Here is a 25,272-nt window from a genome sequence, read left to right as displayed (position 1 = left end):
CATACCCCAACCACAATTTTTATTCAAAAAAGGAGAAGCACCAGAAAGTTCATGAAGTCCACTAGTGACTTAGCTATGGCTATTGATATTCTGTGCAACATGCTTAGATAGCAAGGTGATGTTAGCAGCATAAGACAGATAGATAGGTGTGTATGTACATTTATGGATCAATATTTAGATTCTGATCTTATTTACACTGGTGTAATTCTAAATTAAGTCATTTTACTTCAGTGGAGTTAGTCCAGATTTTATGAATTCATAAACAGATTGCACCCTATGTTCTCAAGGAGACAATTTTGTCATCAGTTGATTATATTCATAAAGAAGCTCAGAATGAAATCTCAATCAAGTACCAATGATGGACATTTTAATTCTTGATGAATAACCTCCACACAATCAGTTTCTTTAATGCAGCTTTGATCTCCTTGTTCCTCATGCTGTAGATGATTGTATTCATTATTGGAGGCACCAGGGAATAGAGAACACCCATCATGAGATCCATATTTGATGCTGAGCTGGAGGTGGGTTTCAGATACTCAAAGAAGCCAGTGCAAAGAAACAAAGAGACCACAGTGAGGTGAGGAAGGCAGGCGGAGAAGGCTTTATGCCGGCCCTGCTCAGAGGGGATTCTCATCACTGCTTTAAAGATCTGAACATAAGACACAATAATAAAAACAAAGCAGTTTAAGCTTAAAAACACACTAAAGGCAAGAAGTCCAACTTCACTGAGGTATGAGTCAGAGCAGGCGAGCTTGAGTAGTTGGGGGATTTCACAGAAAAACTGGTTGATGACATTGGACTGTCAGAAGGGTAACTTGAAGGTGTTCCCTGTATGTAGTGCAGAGTAGACAATACCAGTAATCCAGGCACTCGCTGCCATTTGGACACAAGATCTCCTGTTCATCACTCTGTCATAGTGCAGTGGTTGGCAGATGGCGACGTATGGGTCGTACGTCATGATGGTGAGTAAGGCAAGATCAGCTGCAATGAAGACTACGAAGAGAAAGACTTGGGCAACACATCCAGGATAAGAAATCAACCTGGTGTTCATGATGGAATTGACCATGGATTTGAGGATAGTGACAGAGATGGAGCCGAGGTCTATAATGGACAGATTCATCAGGAAGAAGTACATGGGGGTGTGAAGATGGTGGTCGAGGGCTACGACTGTGATGATGAGAAGATTCCCCATCAGGCGTGCCAGGTAAATCACTAGAAACACCACAAAGTGCAAAATCTGCAGTTCCTGAATGTCAGAGAATCCCAGGAGAAGGAACTCGGTCACCATGGTTTGGTTGGACATTTTCTTTCTCAGTTAATTGTGTGATGGTTGTGGAGAGAAGGACAAAGACAGTGGTGGGGACTACAGTGACAGAGGGAGTGGCACTGATTCCACGCTGCAATATCTCATGATGTGAGTGTCAATGAAGCACAGCACTTGTCACTGCTATTAACTAGGAGTTGTGAGTTATCCCACATGAGCAAATTGGCATGGGTCCCTTAATGTCAATGGAACTGTATCAGTTTACACCATCCGAAGATCTGGCTCAGAATGTGTCTTGATAAAATGCTGTGTGAAGGATGGAGCAAAGCACATCGAACCCCAATGATCTTGCCAAGATATTTGCACCATTGGGGAAATATGCAAACTTGGATGTGGAGGTAATGTATTAAAAAGCTAATGCTGCCTGATTTTCAGTTTCTGAGGAGATATGACATGGAATAATAGAATCTTAGAATATTAGCATTGGAAGAGACTTCAGGAGGTCATCTAGTCCAACCCCCTGCTCAAAGCAGGACCAATCCCCAACTAAATCATCCCAGCCAGGGCTTTCTCAAGCAGGGCCTTAAAAACCAATGGACTCAGAAAGCATCCCCAATGACAGGTCAGTTGTAAGAATTCCACTGCAACACCACACAGTTGGCCTCGTGCCTGTTTCCAAAACTGATCTGTGGCACCAAATCCAAGCTGCATTTCCATCTCTGTGTGATGAGGGGCTAATAGCATCGCTCAGCTACATCTGTGTTGTGTAGTTTCCCTCTGTGACTGTATATCTGGCCTTGGCCATTCAGTGGCCATCAGGAGATGGTTCTGCCATGGACCTGCTGTGTTACCTTGGGCCAGTTACTTACCCTCCTCATACCTCTATTTCCCTTCCCTCCCTTTCTCTGTTCTGTCTACTTCAGTTGTAAAATCTCTGGGACATAAGCTGTGTCTTACTATGTTTGTGTGCTCTCCACCTGTTCAGAGTATTTCTGTTTAGCAGGCTTCAGTGTGTGAGAGAGAATACGGTGCTAGAACAGGAGATCTGGGGGCTAGCCACATTGCCCTCTTCTATGTAATTTAGCGGAGACAGGCTTTGGCTGGGGGCTTCAATTCTCTGTGCCTCGGTTTAAAGGTGACTGCATGTATAAAACATAGTCTGAGGATACTAACATTGCCAGTTTCTCAGTTTTACCATCCTGCACGAATCTCTTTGAAACAGCAATACATGTGATTGGAATAGAGGGTGTTATTGGACAATATCAATGCTGGCCCACTGGCTTAAATATTAGTTTTCAGTATGGGGAATTCAGATATTTTCTGTTTAAATTATTACAAAGGAAAAGTGGGCTTTAAATTGAAAACATTTTTATTCTAGGTTTGTGCTATCCTTAAAATCAACGTAAGTATTGGAAAAATCTTTTTCTTTTAAAAAAAAAAAACAGTGAAAATTTTTAAGTTTTCAGCATTTTTTAACAGCAATAGTTTGGTTCTCGATTCACAACACCAAAAAATGGTTTGGTTTCTAGAATTTCAATGAAAATAGAAATGTTTATGCTGGAAAAAAATTAGCAGCTCTAGATGTTTGCTTGAATGATAGTAAAGGTTTCAAAGAGTTCCAATTGTAACTCACAGTTCTAGTATTACATTGTTCCACTATATTAGCTCCCACACATATTTAACTGAAATAGCAGACTTACAGTGTTGGTCTTTATGGAATGTTTCCCAGCCTCTGAAGAATTGGACAGTCCACTGCCAGTATTCTTCAGTCACTGTCTGTCTTTGCACCTGTCAGTAATGCCTCATCACTGTGTTATCAAGCTGCTGTCTCCCAGAACCTTAACAATATTTCCTGAGTTGCTGGGTCTTTCTGCAGTTCCTAGCAGACAGGGACCCACTCCACAGATGGGTGCTCCCCTCTTTTTGCAGGCTTGGCTGAAACGTGAAGAATTAAATGGGATTGGGGATTGGAAGCCCCTCCCAGTTCTGAAATTGATCCTCAACTGTGCAGGATTCAGACACAGTCATAGCCTAGGATATACCTTGCTGGAGCTAAATAGCTGAATCTGATCTCACCTCAGGAACAAACCACCCTGACAAGCAGCCCTAGCTGACCCTAACCCCACAGAGGGGGAAGAGTACCCAGCCTGAATCTCATACGATGGCAGCATCCCTGAAAGGACCCTGGGTTAAAAACAAGGCAGGGCTGAGTCCCATGTGGCATCTCAAGGGGATTGCAGAATAGAATATATATTGGTAGTGCAGACATGTGACCTACAACAGCTCAGAGCCCAGTGGCATTAGAGCCCAAGCCGGCCTGGAATAGCCTGTTCCTTCATTAATGCCACATAAACAGCTCTGGGGGAGTAGAGATTTTTTTTTCTCCTGCATTTTGTCAGCAGCTCTTGGGATGCAGCCACCAGAGGAACCCACAGCTGAGGCTGCTCTGGCTGTTTGATGTTGGTCACTAAGGGTATGTCTACACTACGAGAGTAGTTCGATTTTACTGAAATCGAATATGTGGAATCGATATTACAAAGTTGAACGTGTGTATCCACACTAAGGGCAGTAATTCGACTTTGTGAGTCCACACTAACGGGGCAAGCATCGACATTGGAAGCGGTGCACTGTCGGCAGCTATCCCACAGTTCCCGCAGTCCGCGCTGCCCATTGGAATTCTGGGTCGAGTCCCCAATGCCTGCTGGGGAAAAAAATGTGTCGAGGGTGGTTTTGGGTATCTGTCATCATCCAACCGTCACTCCCGCCCTCCCTCCCTGAAAGTGCCGACGGGCAATCATTTCGCGCGCTTTTCTGGTGAGTGACAGCGCAGACGCCACAGCACTGTGAGCATGGAGCCCGCTGCGACCATCGCTGCAGCTATGGCCGTTGTCAACACCTCGCACCTTATCGTCCACCTTTTCCAGAGGCAGATGCTGAGAAATCGGGTGAGGAGGCTACGGCATCGCGGTGAGGACATGAAGTCTGAGTGTGGCACAGACCTCTCACAAAGCACGGGACCCAGCGCCGAGGACATCATGGTGGCAATGGGTCATGTTGATGCTGTGGAATGGCGATTCTGGGCCCGGGAAACAAGCACGGACTGGTGGGACCGCAGAGTGCTGCAGGTCTGGGATGAATCACAGTGGCTGCGAAACTTTCGGATGCGGAAGGGAACTTTCCTGGAACTTTGTGAGCTGCTGTCCCCTGCCCTGAAGCGCAAGGACACCCGGATGCAAGCAGCCCTGACTGTCCAGAAGCGAGTGGCCATAGCCCTCTGGAAGCTTGCAACGCCAGACAGCTACCGGTCAGTCGCGAACCACTTTGGCGTGGGCAAATCTACCGTGGGGTTGCTGTGATGCAAGTAGCCAACGCAATCGTTGAGCTACTGCTGTCAAAGGTAGTGACCCTTGGAAACGTGCAGGTCATCATAGATGGCTTCGCTGCGATGGGATTCCCAAACTGCGGTGGGGCTATAGATGGAACTCACATCCCTATCCTGGGACCGGACCACCAGGCCAGCCAGTACATTAACCGAATGGGCTACTTTTCAATGGTGCTGCAAGCACTGGTGGACCATAGGGGACGTTTTACAAACATCAACGTCGGATGGCCGGGCAAGGTTCATGACGCTCGTGTTTTCAGGAACTCTGGTCTGTTTAGACGGCTGCAGGAAGGTATTTACTTCCCGGTCCAGAAAATAACTGTTGGGGATGTGGAGATGCCTATAGTGATCCTCGGGGACCCAGCCTACTCACTAATGCCCTGGCTCATGAAGTCCTATACAGGCGCCCTGGACAGTGAAAAACAACTCTTCAACTACCATCTGAGCAAGTGCAGAATGGTGGTGGAGTGTGCTTTTGGACGTCTCAAGGGGAGATGGAGAAGCTTACTGACTCGTTCTGATCTCAGCGAAACCAATATCCCCATTGTTATTGCAGCTTGCTGTGTGCTCCACAATCTCTGTGAGAGCAAGGGGGAGACCTTTATGGTGGGGTGGGAGGTTGAGGCAAATAGCCTGGCTGCTGATTACGCCCAGCCAGACAGCCGTGCGATTAGAAGAGCCCAGCAGGACGTGCTGTGCATCCAGTAGGCTTTGAAAGCTAGGTTCCTCAGTGAGCAGGGTAACCTATGACTATAAACTTTCTTTAAAGAGAAGCTGAACCGACCCCCGTTTCTTTACCCAGTTTATGTTGACTATCCTCTCCAGCTACATACCCCGTTCACCCCGTCCCCCCGTTCCAACACACATTTAAAAATAAAATAAATGGAACTTTGTTAATGAACACCGTTTTCTTTATTACGGGTTTCGCGGAAAAGGGTTGAAACTGGGAAGCAGACTGGTGGGGAGCGGGCGTAGTGATGGAAAGAATGCTTATAAACTCAAGGAATGACAGGCTCCTGCTCCTAGAGCGGTCCGCAGTGGTGGACTGGTTGTTTCAACGGAGCCTGTCACCCCTCCTTTTCGGGACTCTGTGTGTGGGGGCTATGTGACTTTGTGGCGGGGGAGGATGCTGCTGCGTGGCTCTGTGATCCAGGATAAGGACCGCTGCATAAGATCTCTAACCGCCCTCCCCCGCCACAAACTCACATAGCCCCCCCCCCAAAACATAAAAACCACCTCCCAGACTGACCAGGGTGCCTAGTGACTGCAATGTGTGTGTGACCTGCTGCTGAACATGCCCCCCTGTCTGTACCCTGGTAAAGGTGACTGTCCTGTCCAATTACCAACCCCCTTCCCCCCCTTCAAACACACTGTCCTCTAAAAGAACATGATGGAAACAGTAATTAAAAGAAATGTATTTTTTATTTGCAACTAAACAGTTAGGGGATGAAACTGTGCCGGGGGCTTGGGTGCGGCGGGAAGGAAAGGACTTATCAAATTTTGGGGAATGAGAGCCTTCTGTTACTTGAGCAGTCTGCAGGGGTGGAGTGACAGTGTTCATGGTCCCTGCCGCCCCTCCTTCTTGGGAGTTTGGGTGAGGAGGTTATGGGACTTTGTCGCGGGGGAGGGCGGTTAGAGATACACTGCAGCGGGGCTCTGTCCTCCTGCCTCCGTTCCTGCAGAACATCCACAAGGCGCCGGAGCATGTCCGTTTGCTCCCTCATTAGTCCAAGCAGCGTTTAAGTCGCCTGCTGGTCTTCCTGACGCCACCTCTCCTCCCGTTCAATGTGTGATCGATGGATTTGGGACATGTTCTCCCTCCACTGGGTCTACTGGGCCGCCTCGGCTCGGGAGCAGCCCATAAGTTCTGAGAACATGTCGTCCCATGTCCTTTTCTTTCTCCGCCTAATCTGCGCCAGCCTCTGCGAGGGTGATGCCAGGGTAGGTCGGGAGACAGTCGCAGCTGTGGGATGGGAAAAAGGGAGTGAATTCCTCAGAAAGATAATTTTTTGTGAACAATGAACATAGTCTTTCTCTGTGAACAGCATGCACAGCACCTATCACATGCGCACTCAGGACAAGGTCGAATTTTTGGCCTTCGCATTCAGTGCCTGGGGTCTTGCAGTGGAGATCAGACAAGCGGGGCAGGACAGTGGAATTCGGGTAGCAGGCTGACATGGTAAGGCGTAGACTTTTGGCTGCTTAAAACTTAAATTATAGCAGTGCCCTCCTTTCCCATTCAAAGCAATGCCCCTACTGTTGGCCAGTTCCTGCTGCCGGCAATCTGGCAAGCATGAACTCTGCCCCTGTCCCACCCCCTCACGGCTGTCCCCGGGAAAGATCCCTGTATGCTGCCCCTCTCCCGCCTCCACCGCGTGGCTGTAAACCGCCGGTTACAGTTCTGTAAAGGAACAGGCAAGCAGTCCCAACAGTAACATTCCCCTAATTCAAAGCAGGTCACCATGAGCGACATCACTCTGATGAGGATTTCTGGGACAGATAAAGACCGCATGCTGAGTGAAAGCCAGCAAAAACCAAGGCGGTATGGCGCCATGCTCTGCAAGGCAATGATTCCAGAATACTTGATGGTAGCCTGGCGTGGAAAAGTTTCATACCATGGAGGACACAATAAGGCCGCTCTCCCTAGGAACCTCATGCAAAGGCTTTCCAATTACCTCCAGGAGAGCTTCGTGGAGATGTCCCATGAGGATTTCAGCTCTATCCCCGGACATATAGACCTTCTTTTCCAGTAGCTGCACTGGCAAGGACTAAAAAGTAGAGCGCGTAGGGCAAACTAATCCTGATAAACCGGACATTGTTAGATTCTTTTGCAGTAGTTGCACTGCCAAGGACTGAAATGTTAAGCGCCTAGGGCAAACTAATCATGAAAAACCCATTGTTAATATTGTTAATATTCCTGTTCTGTTCAAAATAAATGTTTACATGTTTTAAACACTTAACAACTGATCCTTCCCCTGATTCTGGGTCCGGGTTAATGCCTGGGGACGGTTGGTAGGGGATCTCTGTAAGGGTGATGAAGAGATCCTGGCTGTCGGGGAAATCAGCGTTGTAAGCGCTGTCGACTGCCTCGTCCTCCTCATCTCCTTCCTCATCTTCCCCGTCCGCTAACATGTCCGAGGAAGCGGCCGTCGACAATATCCCATCCTCAGAGTCCACGGTCAGTGGTGGGGTAGTGGTGGCGGCCGCACCTAGAATGGAATGCAGTGTCTCATAGAAATGGCATGTCTGGGGCTGGGATCCGGAGCGTCCGTTTGCCTCTTTGGTCTTCTGGTAGCCTTGTCTCAGCTCCTTGATTTTCACGCGGCACTGCGTTGCATCCCGGCTGTATCCTCTCTCTGTCATGGCTTTTGAGATCTTCTCGTAGATCTTTGCATTCCGTCTTTTAGAGCGCAGCTCCGAAAGCACGGACTCATCGCCCCACACAGTGATCAGATCCAAGACTTCCTGATCAGTCCATGCTGGGGCCCTCTTTCTATTCTGGGATTGCATGGTCACCTCTGCTGGAGAGCTCTGGATCGTTGCCAGTGCTGCTGAGCTCGCCACGATGTCCAAATAGGAAATGAGATTCAAACTGCCCAGACAGGAAAAGGAATTCAAATTTTCCCGGGGCTTTTCCTGTGTGGCTGGTCAGAGCATCCAAGCTCGGACTGCTGTCCAGAGCATCAACAGAGTGGTGCACTGTGGGATAGCTCCCGGAGATATTAGCGTCGATTTCCATCCACACCTAGCCTAATTCGACATGGCCATGTCGAATTTAGCGCTACTCCCCTCGTTGGGGAGGAGTACAGAAATCAGATTTAAGAGACCTCTATGTCGAACTAAATAGCTTTGTTGTGTGGAAGGGTGCAGGGTTAATTCGATTTAACGCTGCAAAATTCGACATAACCTCCTAGTGTAGACCAGGCCTAAGAGGTAGCCGGAGGCAAACACTAAAAGCTCAGTGCAATGTCCTAAAATGGTGTAAATTGACACAGTTCCATTGAGTTCCAAGGAGTTAGGGCTCTTTACACCAAGAGGAGATGTGGCCCTTTGATTTCAATGGAGCTACTTAGTTTTACATTAGCTGGGGATCTGGCCCTAAAACAGCGATGAAGCTATGTCAGTTCTCACCAGTTGGGAATCAGGCCTCATTAACTCCACTGGAGCTACTGCTGATTTACACCAGTTGGGGATATGTCCCCTAAAACAATTTAAAATCAATTTTATTGGCCTGTGAACATGAACTGAATGGAAGACTAAAGTTTCTATCCAGTCGACATGTACTTAGCTCTTTGCCCCATGGGATTAATTGCCAGAGTATAACTTTTAATGGTTAAGGAGCAATTCATTCCCACTGGGGACAGAACTTCGGAGGAATTCAGTGTTGCAGAGATTTTTCTGTATCTGAATTTCAACTTTTATAGGGATGAATGGCCCGGCTTTCTTTCTTTCTTTCTTTCTTTCTTTCTTTCTTTCTTTCTTTCTTTCTTTCTTTCTTTCTTTCTTTCTTTCAGCAATTCTATGAACGCGAACACGAAAATGAAAGGCACATTAGACTGCAGGTGAAATGCTGTATGCCATCTTAAAACTGTTTATTTCACACTGATTGTAGGTATGTCAGAGAGACTGAACAAATAAGAAGGGTCAGATCCCCATGTTGTGTAAATCAGTTGTAGGTCCATTGGAGTCAAAGGGGCCAGATCCATATTTGTTGTACATCAATCCTGCCCACACACAAACTTTGTGTAAATCTGTCACAGTACCATTGGAGTCAATGAGGCCAGATGCCCAGATGGTGTAAATTTGCCTAGTGCTATGGAGCTATTCCAGTTGATGTGACCTGAGTATCTGTACCATGATGCCTAGTTTCATGTTTGTTTCTGTATTTGAGATTCTTATTGCTTAGAACCTCCATCCCATTTTAATAGCCATGAAATAGTCTAAGATCTTGAGATCATGGTTCATAGACAGAAATGCGTGAGGTGGGCACACAGCTGGGAAATTGGCTGATGAATATATACACATTAGGTCTGTGGTGGATAGATAACATAACAGGGATGTTGAGGGATAAGAGAGTGGGGAAAGACCCAGACACAGACATCCACCCAGAGAAAACACCTACTTCAACATGAGACAGGCAACTTCAGAGGTACTCCCAGAAAGAGTGGGGAGAAGTGGTGCCACATCTGTATAAAACTGGGTTGTATCTCCCAGAATTGATCCATGTGGTAGAGTTAACTCCCCATCTGGAGTTAACATTTTCACAGTATCAGGCTCTCTGCAGACTCAGGCAGATGTTGTATTGGTTACATTTGCTATCATCTTAGTTATGGGTTGTTTTCAAGCTTTCTAGCCCATTAAGAATAGAAAATTACATTGGTTTAAAAAAAGAAAAAACTGAGATTCTGCTGTAATTCCATGACTCCTGGAGCTGGGGCCCTGGGCTAGGTCTACAGTGCTTAACTCTTAATCCAGTTACTAATGCTATCCTAATGTCACATTTCCATGTGAACAATTTCTGTAGCTTGTGCTGGGATGTTATGTGATGTTGAATGGGCAATGTGGGTAGTCCCCATAATTTCATCTGCATGGAGAGGCAGTGGATCACAAATGAGAGAGGAACTTTCCACAACACAATCTCTCTACTGTTATACAGTCCATGTGCTCTAAAAAAATAGTCTGAGAACTTCAAGACAGAGAAGTCTGCAGAGGTGGGTCACTTTTCAGGATTGGGACCAAAGAAAAGCAACTTTTGAAAATAGGGCTCAAAATAATTATTGCAAATGTTGTCTTAATATTAACAAGAGGGCAAATGCTAATGCTAAACATTCTCTAAAAAGACATGGACTAGGCTGCAGCTATACCGCTGTAGTGTTAAAAGCGTAAAGAAGTCCTTAGACTCCCAAGTTACTAAGGCCAAGTTTTAAAGATATTTAGGTGCCTCTAGGAAATTATTGGGGTACTTTTGAAAATGGGAGTTCAGCTCCTTAAAGCATTTGAAATTTAGAGTAATAAGTAACATTTTTATTCTAACAACATTCCTTATCCTCTTTCCCTTTAACTTAATAGATTGAGCTCCTTGAGTCTATCAATAGATGGCATTTTCCCAATCCTTTAATCATTCTCATGGCTCTTCTCTGAACCCTCTCTAATTTATGTACAACTTCTTGAACTGTGGAGAGGAGAAGAGTATTCCAGCAGCAGTAGCACCACTGCCAAATATACAGGAAAAAATTCTCTACTCCTAATTGAGAGTCCCTTATTTCTGCATCCAAGGATTGCATTCATCTCTATTGTAGTGGAAGTTCATGTTCCACAACTCGCAAATCTCAGGATAGAGTTCCCCATCCTGTAAGTATGGCCTAATTCTTTTTTCCTAGATGTTCCTAAACATTTACATTTCGCCATATTGATATAATATCCTATATAATATTGGATATTGATATAATGGGCATCACAGACATTTGTTAGAATGAGGATAATCAATGGGATACAGTAATACTTGGGTACAAAATATATCAGTATGACAGAACAGGTCATGCTGGTGGGGAGTAGCATTATATGTGAAAGAAAACATAGAATCAAATGAAGTAAAAATCTTAAATGAACCAAACTGTACCATAGAATCTCTATGGATAGTAATTCCATGTTTGAATAATAAAAACACAGCATTGGGAATATACTACCAAACACCTGACCAGGATGGTGATAGTGACTGTGAAATGCTCAGAGAGATTAGAGAGGCTATTAAAATAAAAAAAAACTCAATAATAATAATGGGGGATTTCAGTTATCCCCATATTGACTGGGTATATATCACCTCAGGACAGAATGCAGAGATAAAGTTTCTTGACACCTTAAATGGGTCCTGGAACCCACCAGAGGAGAGACAATTCTTGATTTAGTCCTAAGTGGGGCACAGGATCTGGTCCAATAGATGAATATAGCTGGACCGCTTGGTAATAGTGACCATAATATAATTAAATTTAATAGCCCTGTGGCAGGAAAAACACCACAGTGTCCCAACACTGTAGTATTTAATTTCAGAAAGGAGAACTACACAAAAATGAGGAGGTTAGTTAAACTTTTAGAAGACATGATAATAAAGGCTCAACTTAAATGTATATCCCAAATTAAAAAACATAATAAGAGAACCAAAAAAGAACCACCGTGGCTAAACGACAAAGTAAAAGAAGTAGTGAGAGGCAAAAAGGCATCCTTTAAAAAGTGGAAGTTAAATCCTAATGAGGGAAATAGAAAGGAGCATAAACACTGGCAAATGAAGTGTAAAATTCCAATTAGGAAGGCCAAAAAAGAATTTGAGGAACAGTTAGCCAAAGACTCAAAAAGTAATAGCAGGAAGCCTGCTAAACAATCAGTGGGCCACTGGATGATCGAGGTGCTAAAGGAGCACTCAAGGATGATAAGGCCATTGCGGAGAAATTAAATGAATTCTTAGCATCAGACTTCACGGCTGAGGATGTGAGGGAGATTCCCAAACCTGAACCATTCTTTTTAGATGATGTATCTGAGGAACTGCCCAAGACTGAGATGTCATTAGAGGAGGTTTTGGAACAAATCGATAAATTAAATAGCAATAAGTCACCAGGACCAGATGAACAACAAGGACCAGATGCACTCTATGCATCCAAAGAAGTGAGGTTTTTACCCACGAAAGCTTATGCCCAAATAAATCTGTTAGTCTTTCAGGTGCCACCAGACTCCTTGTTGTTTTTGTAGATACAGACTAACACGGCTACCCCCTGATACTTCAGGACCAGATGGTATTCACCCAAGAGTTCTGAAGGAACTCAAATGTGAAATTGCAGAACTACTATCCGAAGTCTGTAACCTATCATTTAAATCACCTTCTGTACCAGATGATCGGAGGATAGCTAATGTGATGCCAATTTTTTAAAAGGGCTCCAGAGGTGATCCTGGCAATTACAGGCCTGTAAGCCTGACTTCAGTACCAGGCAAACTTGATTGAAACTATAATAAAGAACAATATTGTCAGACATATAGATGAACATAATTTGTTGAGGAAGAGCCAATATGTTTTAGAAAAGGGAAATCATGCCTCACCAATATACTATAATTTTTTGATGGGGTCAACAAGCATGTGGACTAGGGGGATCCAAGGTCCCTCACAAAAGGTTCTTACGCAAAGTAATCTGCCACGGGATAAGAGGGAAGATGCTCTCATGGATTGGTAACTGGTTAAAAGATAGGAAACAAAGGGTAGGTATAAATGGTCAGTTTTCGGAATGGAGAGAGGTAAATAGTGGTGTTCCACAGGGGTCTGTTCTGGGACCAGTCCTATTCAACATATTCATAAATGATCTGGAAAAAAGGATAAACAGTGAGTCGTCAAAATTTGCAGATGATACAAAATTACTAAAGATAGTTAAGACCCAGGCAGACTCAAAATATCACTCAAAACTGGGTGACCGGGCAACAAAATGGCAGATGAAATGTAATGTTGATAAATGCAAAGTAATGCACATTGGAAAACATAACCCCAACTATAAATATAAAATGATGTGGTCGAAATTATGTGTTACCACTCAAGAAAGAGATCTTGGAGTCATTGTGGATAGTTTTCTGAAAACATGCACTCACTGTGCAGCGGCAGTCAGAAAAGCGAAAAGAATGTTGGGAATAATTAAGAAAGGGATAGATAATAGGACAGAAAATATCATATTGCCTCTGTATAAATCCATGGTACGCCCACATCTTGAATACTGTGTGCAGATGTGGTCACCCCATCTCAAAAAAAGATATATTGGAATTGGAAAAGTTTCAGAAAAGGACAACAAAATGATTAGGGGTATGAAACAGCTTCCATATGAGGAGAGATTAATAAGACTGGGACTTTTCAGTTTGGAAAAGAGAGGGCTAAAGGGAGTTATGATTGAGGTCTATAAAATCATGACTGGTATAGAGAAAGTAGATTCATAGATTCTAGGACTGGAAGGGACCTCGAGAGGTCATCGAGTCCAGTCCCCTGCCCGCATGGCAGGACCAAATACTGTCTAGACCATCCCTGATAGACATTTATCTAACCTTGTCAAGGCTGTATCCCCACTTTGAACTTTAGGGTACAAATGTAGGGGCCTGCATGAGGACTTCTAAGCTTAACTACCAGCTTAGTTCTGGTCCGCTGCCACCATGCCCTACCCTGGGAAGCTTTTAGAAAATTTTCACCAATTCCCTGGTGAATACAGATCCAAACTCCTTGGATCTTAAACAAGGAGAAATTGACCCTTCTCCCCTCCTTCCTTTCACCAACTCCTGGTGAAAATAGATCCAAACCCCCTTGGATCTTAAAACAAGGAGAAATCAATCAGGTTCTTAAAAAGAAGGCTTTTAATTAAAGAAAAAGGTAAAAATCATCTCTGTAAAATCAGTATGGAAAATAGCTTTACAGGGTAATCAAACTTAAAGAGCTCAAAGGACCCCCCTCTGTCTTAGGTTCAAAGTACAGCAAACAAAGATAAACCCTCTAGTAAAAGGTACATTTACAAGTTGAGAAAACAAAATAAATCTAAGACGCCTTGCCTGGCTTTTACTTACAATTTTGAAATAAGAGAGACTTGTTTAGAAAGATGGGGAGAACCTGGATTGATGTCTGGTCCCTCTCAGTCCCAAGAGCGAACAACCCCTTAAAACAAAGAGCACACACCAAAGCCTTCCCCCCCCCCAAGATTTGAAAGTATCTTGTCCCCTTATTGGTCCTTTGGGTCAGGTGTCAGCCAGGTTACCCGAGCTTCTTAACCCTTTACAGGTAAAAGGATTTTGGAGTCTCTGGCCAGGAGGGATTTTAGTACTGTACACAGGAGAGCTGTTACCCTTCCCTTTATAGTTATGACAAACCTACTCTTAAATATCTCCAGAGATGGAGATTCCACAACCTCCCTAGGCAATTTATTCCAGTGTTTAACCACCCTGACAGTTAGGAACTTTTTCCTAATGTCCAACCTTGACCTCCCTTGCTGCAGTTTAAGCCCATTGCTTCTTGTTCTATCCTTAGAGGCTAAGGTGAACAAGTTTTCTCCCTCCTCCTTATGACACCCTTTTAGATACCTGAAAACTGCTATCATGTCCCCTCTCAGTCTTCTCTTTTCCAAACTAAACAAACCCAATTCTTTCAGCCTTCCTTCATAGGTCATGTTCTCAAGACCTTTAATCATTCTTGTTGCTCTTCTCTGGACCCTCTCCAATTTCTCCACATCTTTCTTGAAATGCGGTGCCCAGAACTGGACACAATACTCCAGCTGAGGCCTAACCAGAGCAGAGTAGAGTGGAAGAATGACTTCTCGTGTCTTGCTCACAACACACCTGTTAATACATCCCAGAATCATGTTTGCTTTTTTTGCAACAGCATCACACTGTTGACTCATATTTAGCTTGTGGTCCACTATAACCCCTAGATCCCTTTCTGCCGTACTCCTTCCTAGACAGTCTCTTCCCATTCTGTATGTGTGAAACTGATTTTTTCTTCCTAAGTGGAGCACTTTGCATTTGTCTTTGTTAAACTTCAGCCTGTTTAACTCAGACCATTTCTCCAATTTGTCCAGATCATTTTGAATTATGACCCTGTCCTCCAAAGCAGTTGCAATCCCTCCCAGTTTGGTATCATCCGCAAACTTAATAAGCGTACTTTCTATGCCAATATCTAAGTCGTTAATGAAGATATTGAACAGAGCCGGTCCCAAAACAGACCCCTGCGGAACCCCACTCGTTATGCCTTTCCAGCAGGATTGGGAACCATTAATAACAACTCTTTGAGTACGGTTATCCAGCCAGTTATGCACCCACCTTATAGTAGCCCCATCTAAATTGTATTTGCCTAGTTTGTCGATAAGAATATCATGCGAGACCGTATCAAATGCCTTACTAAAGTCTAGGTATACCACATCCACAGCTTCTCCCTTATCCACAAGACTCGTTATCCTATCGAAGAAAGCTATCAGATTGGTTTGACATGATTTGTTCTTTACAAATCCATGCTGGCTGTTCCCTATCACCTTACCACCTTCCAAGTGTTTGCAGATGATTTCCTTAATTACTTGCTCCATTATCTTCCCTGGCACAGAAGTTAAACTAACTGGTCTGTAGTTTCCTGGGTTGTTTTTATTTCCCTTTTTATAGATGGGCACTATATTTGCCCTTTTCCAGTCTTCTGGAATCTCTCCCGTCTCCCATGATTTTCCAAAGATAATAGCTAGAGTAGATAAGTAGATAAGGAAGTGTTGTTTACTACTATACCTCCACCTCGATATAACGCTGTCCTCGGAAACCAAAAAATCCTACATCGTTATAGGTGAAACCGCGTTATATCGAACTTGCTTTGATCCACTGGAGTGCGGAGCCCCACCCCCCCGGAGCACTGCTTTACCGCGTTATATCCGAATTCGTGTTATATCGGGTCACGTTATATCGAGGTAGAGGTGATCATAACACAAGAACTAGGGGTGACCAAATGAAATTAATAGGCAGCAGGTTTAAAATAAATAAAAGGAAGTATTTCTTCACACAATGCATAGTCAACCTGTGGAACTCCTTGCCAAAGGATGTTGTGAAGGCCAAGACCATAACAGGGTTCAAAAAAGAACTAGATAAATTCTTGGATGATAGGTCCATCAATGGCTATTAGCCAGGATGGGCAGGAATGTTGTCCCTAGCTTCTGTTTGCCAGAAGTTGGGAATGAGCTACAGTTTGGAACATTTGATGATTATTTGTTCTGTTCATTCCCTTTGGGGCACCTGGCACCGGCCACTGTCAGAAGACAAGATACTGGGGTAGATGGACATTTGGCCTAACTCAGTAGGGCCTTTCTTATGTTCCTATATTTTTATTGTTTGCATGTCCCATTTAACAACTGATCCAGATAACTCTGTATCAGCGGCCCATCCTCTTCATTATTTAGCACTCATCCAATTTTTGTGTTACCTGCAAAGTTTATAAGTCATGATTATGTTTTCTTCCAGGTCACTGATAAAAATGTTGTGTTGGGCCAGGAACCAATCCCTGCAAAATGTCACACGGTACCACCTCTAATGCCTTCCAGATGTCTAAATGTATTACAGCAACATCCATCTCTTTATCAACCCAACTTGTAATCTCATCACAAAAAGAGATCAGGTTAGTTTGACAGGATCTATTTTCCATAAACCCATGTTAACAACGTTAAATTCTTTATTAATTGAAAAAAAGAACAGGAGTACTTCTAACAAATTTATTTGAGCATAAGCTTTAGTGGGCTACAGCCCACTTCTTCGGATGCATTTTTGTGTCGTTCCCCTTTCTGAAATTAAATGCTACAGCGTTGAGCCACTGTGGTGTTTTTCCTGCCACAGGGATATTCAATTTAATTATATTATGGTCACTATTACCAAGCGGTCCAGCTATATTCATCTATTGGACCAGATCCTGTGCCCCACTTAGGACTAAATCAAGAATTGTCTCTCCTCTGGTGGATTCCAGGACCCATTTAAGGTGTCAAGAAACTTTATCTCTGCATTCTGTCCTGAGGTGATATATACCTAGTCAATATGGGGATAACTGAAATCCCCCATTATTATTATTGAGTTTTTTATTTTAATAGCCTCTCTAATCTCCCTGAGCATTTCACAGTCACTATCACCATCCTGGTCAGGTGTTCGGTAGTATATCCCCAATGTTATGTTTTTATTATTCAAGCATGGAATTACTATCCATAGAGATTCTATGGTACACTTTGGTTCATTTAAGATTTTTACTTCATTGGATTCTATGTTTTCTTTAACATATAATGCTATTCCCCCACCAGCACAACCTATTCTGTCCTTCTGACATATTTTGTACACAGGTATTACTGTATCCTATTGCTTATCCTATTCTACCAAGTTTCTGTGATGCCTATTATATCAATATCCAATATTATATAGGATATTATATAAATATTCATTTTGATATGGCTAAATATAAATGTTTAGGAACATCTAGTAACAAAGAATTAGGCCATACTTACAGGAGTGGGGAACTCTATCCTGAGATTTGGGGGTTGTGGAACATGAACTTCCAATACAACAGAGGTGAATGTAATCCTTGGATGTGGAAATAAGCGACTCTCAATTAGGAGTAGAGCAGTTGTTTACCTGTTGTGACAGACCCAGACCAGGGGGGTCCACAGGACCTGGAGACCAAAAAATTACGGGGGACAACTAATAAAAGAACAGGGACAGGAGTGAGGTCAAAGGGTCAAATGAAGTGAACCAGACGGGGACACCGCGCAGAGAACCCCGGACAGCGCCCACTGCTCCTCGAAGACATCAAGGGAGCCAGCGGACGCCACCCAGAGGAACTCTGCCCAGATACGTGAAAGAACGGAGGATCTGAAATACGCCCCACAGTCACAGGAGACTCCATCGGCCAACCTCCTCACTCTGGTTTTATAGATGGCCAGTTTCGCTAGGGCCAGAAGGAGGTTGACCAGGAGGTCCCGCGACTTTGTGGGGCGACGGATAGGGAGTGCATAAATAAAAAGGTGAGGAGAAAAGTGCAACCAAAATCTTAACAAAATATCTGTGAGGAGCCGGAATAGGGGCTGTAGCCTGGTGCACTCCAGGTAAACATGCGTTAGGGTCTCCCTCACGCCGCAGAAGGGGCAGGTGTCTGGGATAGGGGTAAACCGCGCCAAGTACACGCCCGTGCTCACGGCTCCGTGAAGGAGCCGCCAACAGATGTCCCCGGTGGGCTTCCGGATCAGAGCAGAATAAAGGCTGGCCCACCGGGGCTCCTCACCCTCCAGAGGTGGCAGTAGGTCCCGCCACTTCGTATCGGGGCGGGACGTGAGGGTGAGGACATGAAGAACATGGAGCACGAGTGTGTATAGATGTTTCCTTGGCACGGTCCAGAACATAACTGGCTGCAGATCGTGCAGTCGGCTCATGGCAAATGGACGGGGAGGGGGCCGGTTGGGTCCACGGGGCAGGGGCCCGATGAAAAAGTCTGGAGGGCTCGGAGTGGAGGGTGGGCGGGGCATGCCCTCTCACAGGACCCGGTTGAGATAGTCCCGAGCAGTGGGCGGCAAAGCGTCCCTCACCTCCTGAAGTATGTGCCGGGGAGTACGAGGTCTGGAGAGCCCCATGCGCTGAGCGAGCGTCAGGGGATCCAGCCAGTCTCCCCGGTCGTAGTCCAGGAGGTCTCCGACTTTGGTGACTTCTGCCAGGACCAACCTCTGGTGCACCATGGGGGACTCCGCCACCTGCACACGAAGCTGGGGGTTGTGTAGCAGGGGCTCCGCGAGGAGATCTGCCGCCACGGTGGCCACCACGGACCTGGTCACTGAAAACAGTTTCCAGGTCCGGAGGAGGTCTTGGTAGAAGACCGGCAGCCCGGAGAGGCCTGGCGGAAGACCTCTCGGATGGAGACAAAGGAGCTGCCGGTCATATCGGAGCCCTCGGAAGCGGCGCAGGAAGGCGTACGCCAATACGCTCCATGCTGGACTACCTGCACCATAAAGGAGCCTCTGCAGGGCCTGGAGGCGGAAGACGTGGACCTGAGCGTGCAGACACTTCAGGTCCTGCCCTCCCTCTTCCAGGGGTAGATGGAGAACTCCCGCAGAGACCCAGTGCAGTCCTGACCAAAAGAACTCCAGAATCGACATCCGGAGGGTGGTCAGGAAGCCCGGGGCCTGGATCAGGGTGTTGAGCCGGTACCAGAGCATGGACAGGACTAGTTGATTGAGCACCAGTGCTCTCCCTCAAAGGGTGAGACACCGGAGCAGTCCTGTTCATTTCCGGAGCCGCTCCGACACCCTGCCCTCTAAACCTAGCCAGTTCTCCGGTGGAGACGGATGCGTGGCAGAAAGGTAAACGCCGAGATAGAGCAGCGGACCCGCGCTCCACCGGACGGACTGAAGCGCGGGTGGGAGGGAGCTCGCCTGCCACCCGTCCCCTACCACCAGGCCAGAGCTCTTGACCCAGTTTACCCGGGCGGAGGAGGCCGCCGAATAGATGGTCTGGCAAGCCTCCACCCGCACCAAGTCGCCCGTGTCCTGGACCACGAGGAGCACGTCGTCGGCGTACGCCGACAGGACCAGCCGCAGCTCCGGCTCCCGCAGCACCAACCCTGCCAACCTCCTACGGAGGAGACAGAGGAGGGGCTCGATCGCCAGAGCATACAGCTGGCCCGAGAGGGGGCACCCTTGACGTACTCCTCGCCCGAAGCTGACCGGTTCGGTCAGGGTCCAGTTGAGCCTGACCAAACACTCTGCGGAGGCGTACAGCACGTGGAGAAAACCCACAAACTGGGGCCCAAAGCCAAACGCTCGCAGAGTGCCCAGGAGATACCCGTGGTCCACCCTGTCGAACGCCTTCTCCTGATCCAGGGACAGGAGGGCGAATGACAGACCATCCCTACACCTGAGTTCCAAGAGGTCCCGGACCAAATACAAGTGTTCGAAGATGGTGCGGCCCAGGACGGTGTAGGTCTGGTCTGGGTGGATCACATCCGCCAGCACGGACCCTAGCCGCAGCGAGATGGCCTTCGCTATGACTTTATAGTCCGTGCTGAGGAGCGAGATGGGACGCCAATTCCGTAAATCGCGGAGGTCCCCCTTCTTCGGCAATAAGGCGAGCACGGCTCGCCTGCATGAAAGTTGGAGGACCCCGCCCTACAAGGACTCGGCCCAGACGGTGACAAGGTCCAGGCCGAGGACATCCCAAAACACGCGGTAGAACTCCACGGTCAGCCGGTCCATGCCCGGAGATTTATTGGTGGGCATGCGGCGGAGGGCTTCTGAGAACTCGGCCAGAGTGAGAGGCAGCTCCAGCCGGTCTCGGTCGCCCGCGCTGACCGTCGGGAGTTCATGCCAGAGCATTCTGCAAGCGTTAGGATCGGTCAGATCCGGGGAGAAAAGGCCTGCTTAGAAGGTCCTGGCCCTCCCACACATTTCTGCCGGATCCGTGAGGGGGGTGCCGTCCTCTGCTAGAAGGCAGTTGACGTGATTCTTGGCCCCCCTCTTTTTCTCCAGGGCGTAGAAGAAGCGGGAGCCGCGATCCATCTCCCGAAGGAGGCGGATGCGGGATCGAACAAAGGCACCTCGGGCCCGATGGTCCTCGAGGGTCCAGAGCTCCTCCCGCTTCTCCCGGCACGCTCCGCAGAGGGATGGATCACCGGGGCTGGTGTCCAGACGCCTCTCCAGCTCTAAGACCTCCCGTTCCAACTGCCCTATCGCCGCATCCCTCCGTCGGCTGGCGCCCCGGGTGTAGTCATGGCAGAAGAGCCGGGCGCGCACCTTCCCCAGGTCTATCCACTGCCGCTTCGAGGGAAAGGCACGCCGCTGCCCTCGCCAGGCCAGCCAGAACTCCCGGAAGGACACCACGAAGCCCACATCCTCCAACAAGCCATTATTAAAGTGCCAATAGGCCGGCCCCGGCCTCTCCGCGCAGAGAGAGGCTCTCACGGTGGCCAGATGGTGATCTGAAAAAGGGGCCGGCCGGACGCTGGAGGAGTGGGCCCGGGAAAGATGGAAGCGTGACATATAGATGAGGTCCAACCGGGAGTGGCATGACCGATGGACCTCCACCCGGACAAAAGTGAATGTCGAAACGTCATCCGGGTGGTGGTCGCTCCAGACGTCCACCAGGGAGTGATGTTCGACGATCTCCCGGAGGACGTCCGCGGCTGCCGGGTGCTGCTCGGTCCCCGAGCGGTCCCGTTCCTCAAGGGTGGCATTAAAGTCCCCGCCCAGGACCAGGCACTCGCGAGGATCCAAGGTGCTGAGGAAGGCGGACGCCTGCTGATAAAAACGCAACCTCTCCGGGCCCAATGTCAGGGCGTAAACATTGACGAGATTAACCACAAGCCCCTCCATGCGGACCCGGAGGTGCAGCAGGTGGCCTGGCACAGCCTCGGCGACCCCCAGCACCTCGGGCCATAGGTCGGGGGAGAACAGGGTCGCCACTCCAGCCGTACGAACTGTGAGGTGGCTAAAATAGACCCTGTCCCCCCACTCCAGCCACCAGTTAGCTTCAGCGGCCGGATCCGTATGGGTCTCCTGCAGGAAAATCACAGAGTACCCCCCCTCCCGAAGGAAGGAGAGCACCTGGCTCCTGCGGAGACCCATCCTACAGCCCCGGGTGTTTAATGTTGCAAAGATGATCGGTGCCATAAGGAGGGCTGGGGGGGATCCTCGCCGGCAGAGACGCTCACGGCCTCCGTCGGGCTGCGCAACAATCCGTGACCTACCCCGTGGGCGATTAAGGAGTCACGGAAGAGGCGGACCCGTTGGTAGGCTGCAGCGGCCTGCCTCCCGGTCCTCTTACCCTCCCCCATGAGGGCCCTCGCGGCCCGGAGGATCTGATGAAAATCCCCCCATCGCTGGAGTGCAAGCTGTACCTTGTTGCGGGAGCCACGGACGTCCTCAAGGAACTCCCGTAGCTCCTCTCTGAGCGTACAGGGGGTGTGTGGTGTTACTGATCTATGGCTTTCCCCCAGTGGGGCCCCTGTCACAGCCCCGTGGCCCACCGAGACGGGCAAGCAGGGGGCAGACCCTCGACGTGGTGTCCGATGGGCCGACGCCACGTGGCCCACCTCAGATCCTGGCTCAATGGGGGGCGGCGGAGGGAAAATAGCAGCCCCTGGTAGGTCGGGACAGGGAAAAACAAAGGCCGCTCCTTGGGGGTCATCCTCTGGGATATGGAAGGAGACAGCCGCAGGGGCGGCAAAAGTATCACGGGAAGTGGAGGGGACAGGGACGGGGTCAGTGTCAGGGGTAGGGCTGGAATCAGGAATAGGGACAGGGGAAGGGGCGATATTGGGATCGGGGGTCCCAGCAGCCAGGCCACTGGGTGGGGGGGTAACACCCCGCAAATGGGCTCAGGGATTTGCGGGGAGGGAGGTGGGCCCTCGGCGATGCCGGGCTCGTGCTCCAAGGCAGATGGTAAGGCCACGGCATCTCTAGGTGGAAAATCAACGATGGGGCCCCCACCCGGGTAGGAGGTTGGCTGCCCCTCAGCCACGAGGGAGTCCCCTGGCGACTCGGGTCCCGGCTGCGTGGCACTGGCCGTCGGCTCAAGAGGCTCGGCGGCTCCTAGCGGGGTGCCATCTGCGGCCTGGTTGGTGGAAGAGTCCAGGGGCTCCTCGGAGGTGGGAACGGAGGCAGTGGATAAGGAGACGGAACACGGGGAAAGGGGGGCCGAGGCGAGGTCGTTCAAATCGAGGCCCACTGGCAGAGGGTCGTCCTCCCCCTGGGTAACCGGGGTCAGACCCAGGGCCTCGATCTCCTCATAAATGGAGGGGAGATCACCTTCCACCACCCCAGGGTTCTCCCCGCCAGCACCCAAAGCGACGCTCGCCTTGGTGCTTGCAGGGGCTTCAGATTGTAAGGGGACGAGAGGGGCCCCAGCAGGGGCTTCCATAGGAAAGGACTCCGGAGGAGGGGCGATATTACCTTCCAGTGCTGCCACGGCATCCTCAGCCGGCACCATTGAATTGGAATTGGCAGGGGGCAAAGCGGAAGGCTCGGCATCGGTGCCCCCCTTCCTGGTCTTCCGGGGGGCTACCGCATCAGGTGGGAGGAGCGGAGCTCGAGCCTTCCGCTTGCCCCACTTCCCCTGTACTAAGGACCAGCCCTCCTTGGCATCATCCGGGGGTTGGCTAACAGGGGTCGGGTCAGGGAGCAAGGACGAAGGTTCAGGGACTCGGGGAGGCAATGGTGGGGCAGCATGTAGGAGGGAGGAGCCACCCTGGGGCATGCTCTTTTCTATGCCCGGCGGTATCCCTACCTCACCCTCCACCACAGGCCCCACCAGATCGCAGGCGGCAGAGGTGGGGCCCTCCCGCTCGTCTGGGCACACTAGGGGAGATACCCCTTGGGCCCGAGCGGGAGCATTGTTGGGCCGGAAAGGAGGAGGGGCGGCTTCGGGCGCCGGGCAGCCAGGGGCGCTGGCGATGACGGGGCCGGCGCCCTGCCGGGGCTCCGGGGTCCCGGATGCCCCTCCGTGCCGGGCCAAGGGGCAGTCCCTCCGGACGTGCCCCATCGCCCGGCAGAGGTAGCACCGGGCCTCCCCCGTTGAATAATGCACCCGGTAGCGGGCCCCCTGGTAGGGGACCAAGAAGGACCCCTCAAGCGCCTCACCGTCATGTGCCGCCGGCGGCAGTTGTAACTGTACCTGCTGGCGGAACGAGAGGACATGACGAAGGGTGGGGTCTTTGCAGCCCAATGGGAGAGGGCTGACCACGGAGATCGGCCTCCCCAGGGTAGAGAGGGCACGTAACAGGGCGGCATTAGGAAGGAAGGGAGGGACAGAAGTCAGGACCAGTTGGGCGCCCAGGTCTTCTAGCGGCTCCAGGGGGACGAACACGCCCCCCACTGCCAGGCCCTTCTCCACCGCCTCCTGGGTGGCGGCCTCCGATGCTAGGAAGAAGACGACCTTTCCGGACATCTTGGAGGCCGCCACAATGGCCGTGGGCCCCCCAACCCTCGCCAACACCTGCACGTAGGTTTCCACGTGGGGCGAGGCGGGTACCAGGAGGCAACGGACGCCGTGCTTCCTAGTCAAGGTGGGGAAGGGGCCCCGGCCTCTATAGATGGTAGCAGAGGCGGTGGTTGATTGAGATGATGATGCAGCGGCAGGTGGGGGGGCCGCCGCTACCTGGGCATATGCCCTGGGGGCCGGGGGAGGGACACCTACAGAGCTGGTGGAGGGAACAGCGGGGAGGGATGCGGCGGCCAATGGCGGGGCCGTGGTAGTGGGGGCAGCCCCCGCCATGGAGGGCCTGGCCTTCTTGGCGGGGCCTTTACCTTTCTTTGTGCCCTGGCCCTTCCTGCCGGCTGGGGGGGCTCCCCCAGAGTCGGAGGGAGCGAGGGACGTGGCAGCAGCGGAGGTCACCTCGGTATCTGCCGCTGCCGGCGCTCCAAGACTGGCGTTAGCAGGTGGCACGGCAGCGGCGGTTGAGGTAGAGGCTAGGGGGGATGATGGTGGGGCGGGTGGAGGAGGGGCAGCAGGGTCTGCCCGAGAGGTCCCACTCGCCTCGTCCCCTGCCATAATGAGGACGGGGGGAGAACAAACACCGGAGGGGGGGTATGGAAGGGGGAAGCAGGTCGACCACTTCTCCCCGCTAGGCTGCAGGCAGGGGAGGAGGGCTCCAAAAAAAAAGGGGGGGGTGGATGGGGGGGCTATCAAGGGCTAGGGGTCAGTCACCGACTCAGGGAAGGTTTCCGGCTCCTCTTGTTGCACCAAGGAAGGGAGGATATAACAGCATTTGGGGGTGCAGTGAGACAGAATCAAACTAAAACGGGGAGGGGTACAAGTGCATAGGAGGGGACATGGGCGCACGAGGGGAGGGGCTAATCAGGGCAAGGGGACCGCACGGGGAAGGGAGCAACCAGGCAGGAAATGGGGCAGAGGAACCATGGGGCTAGCTTCAGAGGCTGGGGCGGGTCAAACAAAGGTTGCAGAGGGAAAGGGCGGGGCAGGCAAACAAACTGGAGCTAGCGAGGGGCTGGTGCAAGGGGGAGGGGCAAAAGGCAGTAAGGGGCAAATGGGTAGGCAGCAGGGGCAAAGCTGGGGGCTTACTGCAGGGGGGAGGGGGTCAGTCCAAAAAGGGGGGGGTACGTGCACCCACGTGCGC

General features: G+C 49.7%; 1 pseudogene; it reads right to left on the bottom strand.

Moving 5' to 3' along the window:
- Nucleotides 1-367: 367 nt before the first annotated feature.
- Nucleotides 368-1,303, bottom strand: LOC135887066 (olfactory receptor 14A16-like; annotated as a pseudogene).
- Between the last annotated feature and the right edge of the window lie 23,969 nt (nucleotides 1,304-25,272).

This window comes from Emys orbicularis, chromosome 12 (assembly GCF_028017835.1).
Source record: "Emys orbicularis isolate rEmyOrb1 chromosome 12, rEmyOrb1.hap1, whole genome shotgun sequence".
NCBI classification, from domain to species: domain Eukaryota; kingdom Metazoa; phylum Chordata; order Testudines; family Emydidae; genus Emys; species Emys orbicularis.
Note: the sequence above shows the minus strand (reverse complement) of the source record. Positions and strands in the feature narration are given on the sequence as shown.